Source organism: Hyaena hyaena, unplaced genomic scaffold (genome assembly GCF_003009895.1).
Source record: "Hyaena hyaena isolate Hyena2069 unplaced genomic scaffold, ASM300989v1 scaffold_394, whole genome shotgun sequence".
Taxonomy (NCBI): Eukaryota; Metazoa; Chordata; class Mammalia; order Carnivora; family Hyaenidae; genus Hyaena; species Hyaena hyaena.
Window position 1 is genome coordinate 100,787 of NW_024081026.1, and position 10,228 is coordinate 111,014.

Here is a 10,228-nt window from a genome sequence, read left to right on the forward strand (position 1 = left end):
AGACACCTAATTGGAGATATTGTATTATATGTAATTAACTATAATTACATATAAGATATGTATTATATGACACCTCTTTAACCATATGTAATAAAACCCAGACCTGAATCACATGATGTGATTCAATTTCTTTGCTCCATCTTCTCCAACAATGTATATGATTTAGTTTTTCTGTCTTTCTACATCCTGGTTCTGGAATTTGCCTCTCACATCTGTATCATAGTTCCTGATTCTTTCCTTTGATCCATGACTTAGGAGTAATAAGAACCACTGCATGAAACAAAGTGGTGTTGATAAATATCTCATTAAAGATCAGTAAACAGTCTTCTGTAAAAGATGGCATTGTTCTGAGCCCAGGTTTTTCCCAAAATTATTTACTGAGATATAATATTTTTAGGCAAACTGCACAAATCTTATGTAGACAGCTCCATGACAAACCTCCTTTTAATTTATCCAGATTCAAAAAAAAAAAAAAAAGGAAAAAAGAGAGGCATAAAAATCTTTAGAATATTATCTGAAATTACTTTTTCCCCAATTTTTTTTATCTTAAACTTAAGCCTACAAGCAAAATTAAAATGTTAGTAAAATGAAAACCCATATACTATTTACCAACTGCTCATATTTGGTCCTATTTCTTTCACTCCTTCATACTTATTCTTCCTGAACCATCTGTAAGCTGCAGAGTCATTAACATGTAACCCCGAACACGTCAACCTGTGTCTCTTAAGAACAAAGACATTCCCTTACTTACACATTAAAAACTATCACACCCAAGGAAATTATTAAAATGTTTAAATTGTTCCAATTTTTAAAATATTCTTCCCTACCCCCACCATATATTGGATATAATCATGGATTACACACACCTGTTGTCTGACAAGTCTCTATAGACTCCTATAATCCAGGACTGGTTCCTTGACTTTTTCTTCCTTTTGTGACTAATTTCTGAAGAGTCCAGGTGTGATGGTTAATTTTGTGTGTCAACTTGACCTGGCAACAGGATACCCCCATGACGGGCTAAACGTTATTTCTGGGTGTGTCCCTGAGGGGGTTTCTGAAAAATGTAAGCATCTGAATCCATAGTCTGAGGAAAGCAGATGGCCCTTTCTCTCGTGGGCGGCCATCACCCAGTGCCCTGAGGGCCTCAACAGAACAAGGAAGGCAGAGAGAGGAAGGTGGAAATTAAGCTCGACCTGACTGCTGGGCTGAGACATCGATCTTCTGCCCTTGGTACTCCGGGTTCCCAGGCCTTCACACTTAGCGGGGAATGTACACCATGCTCTCTTGCTTTAGAACTTCAAACTACACAGTGGCTTTCCAGGGTCTTCAACTTGCAGACGACATATCGTGGGACTTCTCAGCCTTCATAATTATGTAAGCCAATACCTATAACCTTACAATAAATTTCTTTATATATAGGAAGTATTTTTTCTTTATATAAATATATACAACATATAAGCATATTACATATATGTAATAAATATTATATATTATAATGTATCATAATGACAATCTCTCTGTATAATATATATTACATATACGTAATCTACTACTTCTGTTTCTCTAGAGAACCCTAACTAATACACCAGGTAAATTGTCTAATAGAATTCATAGAATGCCTCACAATTTGGGTATGAAACATTGATGACTTCCTCATGACTAGATATTCAGGTTAAACATTTGGGGGAAGAAGACCACAGAAAAGATATTATCCAAGATTCTATTATTAGAACAGGGTTGTTTCCTTGCACAACTAAATAATAAACCAACATGAGAACAGTATCCGCCTATAGATTAGCTAGCAATCACATTGTAAAATAAAGAATAGAAAGAGAATATATCCTCTCCTACCTGTCACCTTCTATTGGCAATAGAAATCAGAAGGCATAATGGCTAGAAGACTTTCTATTTGGCCTGAAGAGTCAAAGAGCACAGCCTACACTTTAAAAATAAAGGTGTCTGGGAGCACCTGGGCGGCTCAGTTGGTTAAGCATCCAACTTCAGCTCAGGTCAGTATCTCTCAGAGTTCGAGTCCCGCATCAGGCTCTGTGCTGACAGCTCAGAGCCTGGAACCTGCTTCAGATTCTGTCTCCTTCTCTCTCTCTGCCCCTCCCCAGCTTGTGCTGGGTCTCTCTCTCTCTCTCTCTCTCTCAAAAATAATCATTAAAAATAAATAAATAAATATGCCTTCACATCAAACTATTTGAAGTGTTTATTTCTAAGGATTAGAATGGCAGGGAATTTTCACTTTCTATATTATTTTTGTAATGTTTTGAGTTTTTATAACAAGCAGACATATAATTTTACTTTTACAGTCGAGGGAAACATTCCAAAAATTTTTTAATGAGGATATATTTAAAATAAGACTTCAAGCAGAGGCTCAGATTTGCTTACAAGATTAGGTAACATAGGATTCTACTCTCTCTGGTGCACTAGTAAAGTACACACTGGGCAATACTAGCCCTTGAGTTTTAATGATAATAAACGTCTTTAGTTTCTCTATAGGACTTTAACGGATTGCCTTTTAAGTGTTCATATTTGGGGGGAGGGATTATAAACATTACAGAACAAAGGAAGATCATCATTAGCTGATTATCTGATACATAACAGACCCTTCAAAAGCAGTCTCCTCACTTTGATGATTTTTTTCCTGTTAAGCGTTTGTTTCAGATTCAAATAGATTCTGAATAGATGCAATTAACCTTAACAATATGTATAACCTTACAGCACTCTACTGACTTTGAATTAAGTAACCTTACTGTGTAATTGAACTAAGTTTCTTTTTTCTCATTTCTGCTATGCTTCTACTGATTATTATAGGTATTATGTATTTTCAGGCTTTCATCATCCTGTTGATTTATTGTTTCACTGTTTCAGCTGTCAAAGACTTTTTGAGAAATGCCCACTCATTTTTGACATTGTATTTGAGCAAAAGTGATTGTACCCCAAGACTTGGCAGACTGCCAAATGCAAGGAATGAAATCCAGTGCAGAAAAGTTGGAAATTCCTTCTAAACACAACCATAATTTCAACCCTCCTATATAAACAGGAAGAGAAAATGGATCTATGCAAACCAAAATGTCTTTCCTTTCCATCCACTCCAGCAATCTCTTCTGCCACACACAGAACCATGCTTTTCACACTATACAGGTAACCCACGAATGAGTCATGAAATCAATTTAATGGGTTTATTTTCTTAACAAATGAGAGTAGAAAATGTCAGAGTGCATCACACAGAGGAAGGGCGAGAGTTGTTTTGTGAAAATTTTTTCAGTTATATATAAGCTCCAATATACCCACAACTGTACTAGATCATGAATATCAGATGCATTGCTTACACTAGCTGTTGGTCAGAAGTCTGAAAGATCACTGGAAGGCAGGATGTTTAGGTTGTGCATAAACAGGAACAGTGAGAGAATTATTTTAATGCAAGCCCACCAAGCTGTCATTTAAGAAAAGCAGCAGAGGGGCGCCTGGGTGGCTCAGTCGGTTAAGTGACTGACTTCGGATCAGATCATGATCTCACAGTTTGTGGGTTTGAGTCCTGAGTCAGGCTCTGTGCTGACAGCTAGCTCAGAGTCTGGAGCCTGTTTCAGATTCTGTGTCTCCCTCTCTCTCTGACCCTCTCCTGCTCACGCTGCCCCTCTCTCTCTCAGAAATAAATAAAACATTAAAAAAAATTTTTTTTTAAATAAGAAAAGCAGCAGAGACAAGAAGATCCCCGCAGAAACTTCATTCTTACAACCTACTTCTTTGTCCATATAATTTTAAAGTTGTAAATAAAGGTCCATTACTGTTTCTACAATGCCACTCCCCTTAGCCTATAGAATTTCTATTTTCTTGATGTGAAAATATGACAATTGATGGAAACTCAACTAACTATACACCTACTCCTTCCTCCAGCTCCTTATCATGTTCAGGATCCAGACTGTGGTAGTCTCAGGTTTGAATGCTGCTTCTTTTACTAAAAAAAAAAAAAAAAAAAAAAGCCATGAGACTCCAGGACATCATTTAATCTCCCAAGACTCAGTTTCCTTAACTGTAAAGTGGCAAAGTATTTACTGTGTCAAGAAAAAGGAATTATAGGACATGCATAGTACAAGGTCTAGCACATGGTCAAGAGTTCAAGACATAAGAGTTCAAGCTATTGATTGTTATTTTGGTTTTATTCTCTCAGGGTGCCCTCTTTGACTATTCTAGGTCACAAGTAATTTACTTTAAGCTACCACAGTATTGGAATGCCTTGCCACACTGCTCGTTTCAAAAGTAAGTCAAATAGGCAGAGTTCTACTGATTAGCTTGCTAGTAGAATATAGTAATCATCAAGACACCTAACAAGCTCATTGAGCCATATAATTATCATTAAGAGTTAAACACTGTTGTTTTACAAACTTTCTGAATGCTTATGAGCCTCGCCTGAAGATTGAGTTATAGTCCTCTAATGAATAGTCATCTATATTGAGCCGTCAAGAAAATTACTCATCAGAATCAATCACATATTTTTCTCTTCCTATGTTCTATTATTTCACACCACTAAAAGGGACTTTGTCATTATTCAGCTCTCCATCTCCAGGGAGGAGTAATAACCTGGTACTTTCATGCTGTTTAAACATCTATAAGCAAAAGCTTACCTTCTCAGAGTCATAAGAGGATTCAGAAGAGAAATTTGGGGCATTGCAGTGAAGAAGAAATAGTGAAAGCAGTTCTTAGAACTTTGTAAAAACTTGCACTTGATTTAAGACTATTTTATGTGGCTAGTTCAGATTCAAATAAGGTGAGTTAAGAACATACAAAGGTTGGGGCGCCTGGGTGGCTTAGTTGGTTAAGCGTCCGACTTTTGCTTAGATCATGATCTCGTGGTTCATGGATTCGAGCCCCATGTCGGGCTCTGTGCTGACTGCCAGTTCAGAGCCTGGAGCCTATTTCAGAGTCTGTGTCTCCCTCTCTCTCTGACCCTCCCCTGCTCACGCTGTTTCTCTCTCTCTCTCCTAGAAATAAATAAAAATATTAAAAAAAAAAAGAACATACAAAGGTTTTGATGATCTGTCTTAGACATAAGACATTATATTTCAGGATTCAGAATATATTCAACAATTATTCAATAGTGATGTTATAAAATTGAATGCTGTAACTTAATGACTATATTATCATATATTCCACTTCATATCCCATCCTATATTTATAAATGCGTAATATTAATGGATCACAGTGTCCTTCAAGGGGGGAAGAGAGAAAAACTGGGGATTGGCCAGTAATAAGTGGTCTTACCAAGCCATCCTTTATTCTCCCTTCACCGTCCCTTGAGACTTTGAGGACAAAGGGAAAGAAAAGTATCAGTTACCAGGTTTATTTCCTTCCCTGGAGCACAGCAAACTGGGAAAAGTACTGAAGTTTTGAGTAAGGAAATGAGAAAACTAGAGCCGCAAAGGGAGGAAATAAGAAAAAGGAGCGGGTTTCCCTAGTACACCTACCTAACACTTGAACAGCACAGTATCTAAGCTCTTAGTAATCAGGGCTGTGGTGGATCTGAGAGGTCTGTGTCAGTCTGGGGCCTCCAATTAGAAGACATCAGGGCAGGATTAGACATGCAAGAGGTTTTGGGGGGAACTTCTTATGAAGGACCAAAGGCAAATGAGCAGGGATAGGCAGAGAAAGCCTCCAGAACATGAGCAGGTCTGGTCCCTATGAAAGGGGAGAGGGGAGGCAGGGGTTGAGTGGGAAGCGCCTTGGACTGCTGCATAGTTCTGAGAAAAGCTCAGATAGTTCAGTGGGGAGTCTTCTGGCAAAAGTTGCCCAATAGAGAAGTCCCACGTAGGCCAGGAATAGGCTGACATTAGTACCCTGGAATGTTCAGACACTGGCTGGGAAGAGCGCAGAATAAGAACGCCCTCAGAACAAAGGGTATGATGGACAAAGGCATGGTGGCTGGGGCCGTCAGTTGACTACGCTCCCCACACTAAGTTCTTTTGAAGGAGATCTGAATAGCAAGTTTCCCTCTCTGTCATAGACACTACATAAACTCCTGTGGTAGAATAAAATGTAAATACTTAGACTTTGTCCCTGATTCCTGGTACAGAATTCCAAAACTCCCTTTGAGTCCATGTGATAAGAGTGTTGATTATATGCTAATGAGATGAACCCAGAATGCTTCAGGGTAGGTGCAATTTGCCAGGAAAACCAACCATGTGATTAGAGTGTGATTTAATCAACTGTGCTTGCTTAAGGGAGCTGAAATAAAAATTCTTGAACAAGGACTGAGGAGCTTCCAGAATGATGAGCACTTTGACGTGGGTGCCCATGAAAACTGGGTGTGGAAGTTCTGTGCAATGTCCCACCCTCCTATCTTGCCCTTGCATCTCTTCCATTTGGCTGTTCCGGAGTTGTATCCTTTATAATAAAACCGTAATCGTTAAGTACAAGAGTTTCCAGGATTTCTCTGACTCGTTCGAGAAGACTAGAGGAAGAAGGGCCATAGGAACCCCCACATCTGCAGTCAGCCAGGCAGAAGTGTGGGTAGTTTGGGGACCTCATTTGTGGCTGGTGTCTGAAACAAGGGCAGTTTTGTGAAACTGAGCTCTAATCAGTGAGGTCTGCACTAACTCTGGGTAGTGTCAGAAGTGAATTGAACTGAAGTCGGTTGGTGCCGGAATAATGTATTTGATGTCAGAAAAAACCAGACACCTCCTAACTAGCCTGTAGACTGCAGCTCAAACATCACTTCTTGGTAATGCTTCTCCTGCTCCCAAGATGAACTCAGACCCTTGCTTTCCTTTACACTGCATATAGTGTTATTCCTATAATTATCTAATAACTGTCTACCCCATCAATTTGACTATAAGCTACATAAGGGCTTGTCTCCTGTTGAGTAGTTATTTGTTCCTTAATTTGTAATTAAATATCCAGAGCTAGAGAGCCTCCCTTATTATAGGATTGTTGTGAGGACTGAGTTAATATACATAATGCACTTTCACATACTAAGCATTACATGTGTTACTTTATTGCTCATCTTCGACTCTCTTCTGTTCTCAGTATAAAGAAGGCCACAAATATGTTAATTCATATACAAATTCAGTTCACCTGATGTTAAAGTAAATTGTATAGCAAAATTCCATGTTATAGGTTCATTTTCAGAATATCTTTTTATTTACTTTAAATAGCATCAAGCTAAAGGACTATTTCTGGGTATGATTGTAGACAAGCACCTGTATTAAGTGAACCCCGTGTTGCTGTCACAAGCAAGAGCCTACTGCCCAGAATTTGGTAAAGTCAGGTGAAAACTTCCTTCTTTATATATTATATAAGATTAAACCCATGTTTTAATCTTATATGTATCTAGAAATTATATAAAGGAGTAAGAGATTTTTACAAAAAAGCAAAATATTGGGGCACCTGGGTGGCTCAGACGGTTAAGTATGGCCCAGGTCATGACCTCATGGTTTGTGGGTTCAAGCCCCACGTCAGGCTCTGTGCTGACAGCTCAGAGCCTGGAGCCTGCTTCAGATTCTGTGTCTCCCTCTCTCTCTGACCCTCCCCTGTTAATGCTCAGTCTCTCACTCTCTCCCTCTCAAAAATAAATAAACATTAAAAAACATTTGTTTTATAAAAGCAAAATATTTAAAGGAACACTGAAGGTAAAGTGTTACTTTGGATTCAAAGTATATATAAGCCTTTCTTCTCTTTAAATCTGTGTAGATTGCTTATGATATTTGGGGACAAGATAAAATTACCAACTAAAAAGAACTGGGAAGGCCAACATGAATTAGCACTTATAATTATTTAAATCCAAATATAGTCAAGAACACAGCCTTGCCTTAGAGTCCATTGGAGGTTCTCAGCAGTCATTTAAAATTTTAAGAAATTGCCTTAACATCTCTATTTATGTGGAAATAGGTGTTTTAAATCAGTGTATTTTTACAAGATTCAAATACTCCACTTCAGGGTGACAGCACAGTACTTGATCAATAAACATCTGTTAAATGGATTCAAGGTTATCAGCATCTCACATTTACTGGATATTTCCTTTCTCCAAGCATGAAGTTATGTTTTATGCAAACACATACACACAAATAAAGAAACCCTCCGAGGTTGGTATTCTCTCATTTTAAGAAATGAGGAAACTGAGGCATAGTACTTAAGCACCTTGTTGAAGTCCAGAGAGCAAGTAATAATAGCAGAATGAGAATATGGGCCCAGGTGAGCCTGGCATCAAAGCCCATGCTCCTACACTGGCACCTCCCTAATGAATTAACGGAAGGATGTACACAAGACAAGTTAAATCACAATCCTTTATCATATAAATAAGCTCATATTGAGAATGAACAAATGAAGCGTATTAAGCACTCTATCCTTCCTTTTTCTCTATTTCCCATCAAACGGTCCCAAATGGTTATTTACCATTCAACCATTTTCCTTGGTTTTCCAGTGTCATTAAAAGATACAAGTGAGAATAAACAATAGAAGTAACTGATGGAGATGTAAGAATTCAGAGTGGTCCAAACAGGATCTTAGCCATTAAACACCCAAAAGGGAATGACTCTTATAATGCTCTACCTCTTGCAAGTGGTTCGCATTTTTAAAAAATAAATAAAAGAGCTCTGTGAAAGCTAACTCTCCCATGTACTATCTAATGGTCTATTGGCAAATCTTAAAAATCACAAAATAGTGTGCAGTGAGGTCTTCAGGCACTGAGGCCTGGACAATGAATTAGAAAAGTGTTTCTGAGCACTTTGGTCCAGCAAGATTCTGAGGATATTTACAATCGAAAGAAAGAAAGAAAGAAAAAAAGAAAGGAAGGAAGGAAGGAAGGAAGGAAGGAAGGAAGGAAGGAAGGAAGAAAGAAAGAAAGAAAGAAAGAAAGAAAGAAAAGATAGATGCAAATACTCTCTGTGCTGACAGCCAGTTCAGAGCCTGGAGTCTGTTTCAGATTCTGTCTCCCTCTCTCTGACCCTCCCTGCTCACGCTGTCTGTCTCTCTCTCTCAAAAATAAATAAAGCATTAAAAAAAAAAGATAGATGTAAATACTAATATTTATGAGATGATATGAGCTTGCAAATAAATGATTATATCTAACTAGATGCTCTTTAACAACAAAAAGGCAGGTAAAGGGCCTTCATCATCAACATGAGACGGTATGCCCGTGACCTCCGCTACATTAAATGCTACAGCTCACTGAGAAACTGAAATTAACGAACCTCTACTGTCGCAGGACACTTCTCATTCTACAAAGGTGAGAAACGCAGCAATCTCTAACTGCAAGCACCCAGGTCACCTGCCCCATCTAAGGGTGACCCTAAGCAGAATAATATTAAAAGCCAGCGCGTATGAATTCTTTCAAAGTTAAGGGATGAAAGAAAGCTACTGTTTACGGGTCATAAGGTTATATACTGTTCCTTAGCAACTGGCAGGTCTTTAGTGTGACCAGAAGTTGATGGAAAGGAGGGAACTGAAAATGAAACCATTCAGAGGACTCTGTTCACACTGACAGCACTTCAAGAGCCCTGTCTGTGTAGCCATACTATCCTGTTAAAGAAGCTCCTTCCTTTGGGAGGCAAGTGAGAATCACCGATGCAGCGTAACAAAGGTTTCCAGGGTACCAACTGCAGACTCTGAACCAAAGACCAAGATGAAAGTTACCTATAACAGGAAATCCTGCGGCCACTCTTGACCTCACCCCGTCCCATTCCTCTGGTCCTGAGAAGTCGTCTATCCCGGAACTTTGTTGAGATGCAAGCACGCTCCCAGAGCCTGCATTTGGATCTTCTATCCCATAAAACAGTCTCTCTCTGCCCTTCCCCTGGCAGCTGGTGTGGAGACACCTCTTAAGGGCCCTGAATTTTTTTTTTAATTTTTTTTTACATTTATTTATTTTTGAGAGAGAGAGTGAGACAGAGCGTGAGCAGGGAGGGGCAGAGAGAGAAGGAGGGCACAGAATCCGAAGCAGGCTCCAGGCTCTGAGCAAGCGTTCAGCACAGCACAGAGCCCCATGCGGGCCTCCAACCCATGAACCTGAGAGATCGTGACCGGAGCCAACGTCAGACACTTAACCGACTGAGCCACCCAGGCGCTCCAGGGCACCGGTTTTTTAAAAACAGGAAGGAAAAAAATAATTCGTACTAGTTAAAGAGTATGAGCTCTGGAGATACCTGGAAAGTTAGTAGGAAGCTCAGGCGATTTCTACACACGTCTTTTTTTTTTTTTTTTTTTTTTTTTTTTATGTTTTTTTTTTTTG

At 39.0% G+C, this 10,228-nt stretch overlaps 1 protein-coding gene across 3 annotated transcripts in view; it reads right to left on the reverse strand.

Annotated features, from left to right (window-relative positions):
* Positions 1-10,228, reverse strand: part of EPSTI1 (epithelial stromal interaction 1) — a 96,487-nt gene that overhangs the window by 82,463 nt on the left and 3,796 nt on the right. The gene's annotated exons all lie outside the window — the stretch shown is intronic.